Below are 7103 nucleotides of genomic sequence, written 5' to 3' on the forward strand. Positions count from 1 at the left end.
GGAGTGCCATGGGTTGAAGAGCAGTGCTGTGGTGTTTGTCTATCTCATTCTCATTCCCTTCTCTCTTCCTCACATAGAGAATGAAAAAAAATTGTCCCTGAGGAGGTTGTTCAGCAGTGGAATCAAGTATCTATGAAGCCCAGCATCAGCAAAAAGAAAAAAAAAAAGAGAATATGATAGTTTTTAAGTTGCTTTTTTTTTCATTATAGTTTGAATTGTCCGAATAAACTCATTTCCTTGGAAAAATAACTAATTGACTGCTGCTTGAGGTCAATGTAGGGAATTTACTAGAGCCAACAGTATTCAAATATAAATAATTCATTGTGTAAATTGGCAAATAGAATTTCTATGCCTTGCTTTATTTTAAAGCTGTCTTGGGCTTGGCAACTTCTCAGTTCAAAGAAAAAGAAACTCCTTCAATTTACCAGAGGTTTAAGCTAGGCTTATAATATCAACTCATACAAGATGTCCTGGACAGAAAGCTGATTTGATTGAGTAATACGTTGATGATTTCTATGCAAATCAATCAGACCTGTATGAAGCCAGTCCTTCTCACATGTAGATCCCAATCAGGTTATATGCGGTGGGGGATAGGATGGAGTGGGTGGGAGTTAATAAAGCACACTGGCAAAAGACATCAAACATTCTGCCTAAAAAAACTAAAGTCTTGCAAAGAAGAAGAAGGAGAAGGAGAAGGAGAAGGAGAAGAAGAAGAAGTTGCAGCAGTTTTTTCCAACCCTACTTTCTTCAGCCTTGAAATTATTCTGGGATTTCTCTTGTCAAAATTTCAAAGAACAAATAAAGCCAGACTTTAGCAAATCTGCTGTTAGGTTCATGGCTTAACCACCTAATCCCTGGCCCTTTCTGTTTACCTGTTACTATGAAGACAGGATACAAGGAAAGAAGGTTAAGGGCATCTTTGTGTGAATGGAGGCAATATGGAAAACCCAAGTTCCTGTGTAGCTCTACATCATTTGATTTTGGCAAACACATTAAGAGATTATTTCAAAAGCTAATCAGCCCTTTAATGATTCTCAGTGTTTATTCTTAGGCATTTGCCCTCTGGATGTGTGAGGAGGAGAGCTGGATGTGGGAGGTGCTATTGGAATGTGGGAAAGAGCATAGTTACAGAAGAAAGGCAGGGAGGAGCTGATAAAGTAATTTACAATTCCTTTGTGGTTTTGTCTTTTCAGAAGGAGACAAAGACCTAAGGAGTTTGGGGGAAGCCTGGGTTGAGACCTGGGTCTTTCTAAAAAGAAATGAACATTAACAACTTAAAAAAGAAAAACCAATGTGTGATAAACTTTTTTTTTTACTAACCCATGCAAAGGATAGTAGATATATCTTTAAGTCATTTGTACAACATCTTATTTATCATCCGGATTTTCCAGTGATGTGCTTAGAGAGTGTGATCTATCTATCTATCTATCTATCTATCTATCTATCTATCTATCTTTATTATTGTCTACCTATCACCTATGTAGTAAACACTGTATAAATGCTTAGTATTACCAATTTCATTATTTGACAATCTCAACATAGACCTGTATAAGCTAACTGCTCTGTGCCAGGCATCATGCAGTTCACTGAGCTTATAGTCACACATAATGTCATCTGGATTCTAAAGGCATTTACATTTCTGGACCGTAAGAATCTGTTTTTGGGTCTTGTTTTTTATTTTGTGGAGCCAGAACCTTGCATATGTACAATTATAGCACTCTAGGATGATTTTCACCCAAAAAAGGGCCATAGAGAGGAACAGAAAGGAACAAAAAGGGGCATAGAGAGAGAAACAGAGACAGAACCACCATAGCATCAGAGCTTTCCCTGGTGTTCTGGCACCTGCTGTGTGGTTCCGGAGCTCAAATTTGGGCCTTTTGTAGGGCACGGCATGTTCCCTACATTGTGAGTTATCTCTCTGGTGTTGGTAATGTATCTTCCTCGTTATATGCCAAAACTCGGTTTACTTGATTCTGTGCTCTCATATACTCAAGCTGCCTTCACATACACAAGTGGAGACTCAGTCACTTCAACCTTCAAGAGAAGTTGAGTGAAGGGTGTGATTATAGCAGAGACAGAACTCTCCACTGGCCTGGGCTTGACAGATAAGGTAGACGATAGAGGACACTAAGTGAAATTCAAATTTCAGATAAATGTAATTGCTCACCCTAGTATTTCTCTGTTTCCTCTGTTGGTTTGCTCATACTCAGCAGCTCTGACTAATCATAGCATCAAGATGGCCCTGGAAAACTATGGATTCTGCCCTGTGGATTTCTGTCTCTTGTTTCTGTGCTCTTGTTCCCTTTCTCTCTTTCTTTCTATTTTTTTATGGATTTAATAATGATCAATAAGAAGGATACAATTTCATACAATTCCCACCACCAAAGTTCTATATTCCATCCCTTCTATTAGAAGGCTCCCTATTCTTTATTCCTCTGGGAGTATGGACCTGCCAGGAGCCATTTCTCTGCTTGATAAGCTTTGAAACAATGGAAGCCCTCGAGACAAGTTTTCATTTCCCCCTGGGCAGACCATTTCCCCTCAGGTAGACCATTTATCAGAAATCAAGTGACACAACATATAGTTGTGGCAACAAACATGGTTTCGGCCATTGTATGTTGCAAGGAACATTCCACTTTGATGATTGCTCCCCCTCCTCCTCCTCCTCCAGCACTCCCCCCTTCCCCAAAGCCTTATAATGCCTGTGAACACAATAAAATTTTGCAGCTTGATCAGAATCCTGTCTTGCTGTCGTTCTTTCACGTCTCTTGTTCCTGTCATTCCAGGTCCCGAGGTTCCTAGCCCCTGTTCACCGCCCCGCTGGCCGGGGCATCTGGTGCCCGAACGTGGGGCGAAGAAGCCTTCTGGACCTAGGAACATCGCTGATCAAGAGGATAGGCCTATCCAAATTCACCGAGCCACCGCGGCCGAGGGGATAATGCAAAGGCTCGCATAGATCGCCACGGAACTGCCCGGTTGTGAGTCGCATCTGGAGGAGTGTCACAGCGGTGAGGTAAGCATTACCATGGTACATGAATTTAGTAAACAATATCTGTTTATTAAAGGACTCAGGGAGTCCCTCAAGACACAAGGAGTAAGGGTTAAGAAAAAGGATCTCAAGTTTTTTTATTTTGAGAGTGATGTTTGTCCATGTTTTCCCTTAGAGGGGACTATTGATGAAAAAAGATAGGCTAGAGTAGGAAACTGTTTAAGAGATTTTTATGAGACCTTTGGTCCAGAAAAGATTCCAGTCCAGGCTTTTTCTTATTGGAATTTAGTAAATGTTATACTCAAAGTCTATAAACATTGTCCTGATGTACAGTGAGTCATGAGAGAGGGAGAAAAAGTCTTACAGGGAAACTCCCGGCCACCTTCTGTTTGTGAGTCTGTCTCTATTCCCATGCCTGATTCAGGAGACCCCGCCCCTGAGGCCGCCTGCTAAGTGCCCTCCAGTTAAGATATACCCCTCTTTGACAACCTTAAGACCCCCCCCCCCGCAACTAGCACAAAAAATAGCTTCCCTTAGAAAATTAGTAAACAAAAAAAAAAAATGAGAGCATTTACAATTAGTTAAAGAACTGTGGGCTCTTGATTTGGCATTATCTTAAAATTAGCCAGCCAAAAAGATCCAGCTTTTTTTTCCCTCTACTCTCAGAAAGCATTAAACCAGTTCTGAGTGAGATCTTATCTGGCTAGCAAGTTATTCTTTAGAAAAAAAATGAAATCAATCAAACAAGATGTTCTCTTTAACTTAAAAGCTATTAATCAGAGAACCAGTACACACTTTTGATAGAAATTTAATGATTTGATTCTTTAAAACTGTAAAATGTACCTTAGCCCAGAAAAAGAACTTTCAAAGATTTTTCTCCACGCTTCTCTGTGCATGGCAGTAAACTAAGCCCACCTGTTCTGTCCATGCAGCCAATCACGGCACAGAGCTCCTGCTCCACAGATTGGCAAAGACTTCAGTCAATCATTCTTAGCCACAAACACCCGTCCTGGGAGGCTGTGAGTTAGAAATCCAAAAGGCGCTTTTCAAAGGGAAAATTTTTCTTTTCACCAAGAATGTCTGTTTTAAGTCTGTGCCTTGTTTTCATTAATGTGTGTTAACCCCTAAGCAACTAAAGTTTGTTTTAAGTTTTAAATAAGATTTATTTAAGATAAATGTGGTTTTAAAGATCCCGACTCATAGATTTGGCACACCTTTACCAGAGTAAAATATAGGACAGTTTCGTCCTTCTGATAGCTAATATCAACATCAATTCATTAGTTAAAAGGTTTTCTGAGATATCTAGGCATGGTAAAATGCCTCTACAGTCTCTCTCTTGTGAGAATTGTAAATCTTACCAGCACCCCAATACCAACTGCCACTGTTTGTAACAAATTCCATGTTTGACTGGCTTTCTAATAACCCAGTCTGGGTAGAGCAGTGGCCTTGCCAGGAAAAATGGATTAAACATGATATTCCTGGCCTGATAAAATTTTTCATTTGACAGATGTGATTCAACAAAATTATTTAGTGTAAAATGGTCATCTAAAAGAAATGTTAACAGTAAAAATTTATTTTGAACATTTCAGCTATGAGGTTTATCTTAGCCTTTTAAGTTACCTATCCAAATCAAAGTAAAAGATAAAATTAAGTTGTGTACCCACCCTTGTTCATAGCTGCCCTAAGGGTATGATAGCTTTGTGATAAGCAAAGATCCTAACAAACAAAGTTTAACGTTTTACTTAAAATTGTTTAAGTGACTCAAAAAAAAAATGAGATTTTAAAATACTTTCTCAACTAAACAGGCAAAACTGGCTTGGGTTAGTAAAAGATAACACAATGGTTATGATAATTATTTACATGCCAGAGGCTTTTTTTTTACATGCTGGTTTTCCTCTTTATATCTTTCTGCTTTTAAAAGTTATCTCCAACGCTGCTCTTCAGAAATGTGGATTTTAACTCTCCAGGGACATTTAGCCTGAATGATGGAGGGTCGTCTCTTCCCCACTCTAAAGGAATGTGAGGCTCTAGTTGAGACATGGGATGGTTCTTCCAGGCAGCAATTCTTCTCTCAGCCCTGGAAATCATATCACATTGGTTGTAGATTCTGGAGCACGTGCTTGCGAACTACTCTGTTCCTACCCTTCCTCTTGTCTACTCATTAGCTTTTGGTAGGAATTTAAGGCATGGAGTTGCAAGGAGACACAGCATGCTCATGCTCTGCACCCTGGATACAAGTTCCCATTTGCAGGTGAATTCTGAGGGCACCATAGTCAGCCATCCTGCCGGGATAGCCTGAGGGTACTTCTTCCCGAGCCGGTGCTCTCTGGGTTGGAGAGAACTCAACTGGAGCTGATCTAGGCTGCTGTGTGGGAGAGGGATCAGGAACGCGTGCTGCACCAACTTCCGCAGGAGATACACTCTGGAACTCTCGGAGCCGGAAAGCAATTTCCAAGTGTCTTTAATCAGAAGAGCAGCTGTTTTTATACTCTCCAAGTAGGGTGGAAACAGGATGTGATATAGAGAGGGTGGAGAGAAAAGTGACTGGTGAAAATCAGAGTGTGACAAGGAGGGGGCGGAACAGGCGAGAATCCTATGACTGAACCACCAATGCCCTGGAGTGCTTTATGTAAAAGTGATTTATGTAAATAGACCAAACCTTTGGATCAGTAAATCCCTATATAGGCATATGGATAAGAAGAAGCCAGGGGGAGATGGCAACTACCCAACACCATCCCTGGCCTCCACCCCTGCATCCCAGGCAAAGTTCAGCCAGCATGTTCTTCCATCTTGCCAGAGAGGAGCGTGCAATACCTTTCCCTCCACTGACTCACACTGTGAGTTGTCCCTTTTGCTCACCATCCTTATTCTGGTGATATTCCTTGGCTGGACAATGGTTTTTAAAGAGCTGCTTCCTTTGGCAGACACCTCATCTCTCTGCCCTAATGATGTGTGCAAAACCCATATTCATCACAACAGACAGGCCCTGGCACAGTGATTCATTTCCTTTCTCTGGGGGCATGTCTGGACTCTCCCTGCTTCAGTGACCCCCTCACAGTAGGGAAGGGAATACCAACTGAACTTTAATCCGGCATTTTTTTTACCCCGCAGGCTCAAATTCACTTATACTCCACCACCCCTTCTGCACATACACCTTCCCAGTTCAGAGGTGAAGACGATTCTTTACCCATTTGCACTGCTTTCTTTCTCTATTCTTTCCTGACAAATGTTCACTGACCTCAGGTGACTCCCTTGAGAGTTCGGCCCCTTTCTCCTGGCATCTGATCCTGCCTAGATTGGACCTTCTCAGAGCTTGTCTTTGTCAACCAAATCCCATTATTTTTCAGTCTGGTTTGACTCTCAAAGTGCCTCTAAATTGTTCCTAGTGAGAGCAACTGTCTTATCTGAGGTGAAAAGACAGATCTAAAGGGAAGGGGAGAAAAGATCCTTAGATTCTTCAAGTAATTAGAACCCTATAGGTGGAGAATATACTTGATTTGAAATATTTTGACAAAGAGACTATGTACTATCCACCACATCTGTATCCCCATAGCACTAGTTACATGCCTGAAACTCTGAGTAGTTACTCAGTGTGACTGAAGAATGAATTCGTGATGTTCCAACTTTTTTTAAAAATTAATTTGTTTGTTTTATTTTGTAAAGAGAGAAAATGGAAGGGAAAGAGAGGGTGAGGGAGAGAGAGGACCTGCAACTTTGTTACACCACTTCTTTTTTAAAAAATTTTTTTATTAATTTTATTTTTGAGAGAGATGAAGACACACACATACACACACACACACCAGAACACTGCTCAGCTCTGGCTTATGGTGGGGTGGGGGATTTAACCTGTAACTTAGGAGCCTCAAGCATGAGAGTCTATTTGCATAACCATTATGCTGTCTCCCCACCCTGTTACACCACTTCTAAGGTGTCCCCCTGCAGGTGGGACCAAGGGTTTGAACCTAGGCTCTCATGCATTGTAATGTGTGTGCCTGCCACAACCTCAGCCTAATGTTCCAATTTTAGGTGTTATTAAGTGGGGTGTGAGGTGTTAGTGTAACTTACTGAGAAAGTAATATCAGCAAGAACTGTAAATGTCTTACAAAATCACCCC

The sequence above is a fragment of the Erinaceus europaeus genome, chromosome 4 (assembly GCF_950295315.1).
Source record: "Erinaceus europaeus chromosome 4, mEriEur2.1, whole genome shotgun sequence".
Classification (NCBI taxonomy): Eukaryota; Metazoa; Chordata; class Mammalia; order Eulipotyphla; family Erinaceidae; genus Erinaceus; species Erinaceus europaeus.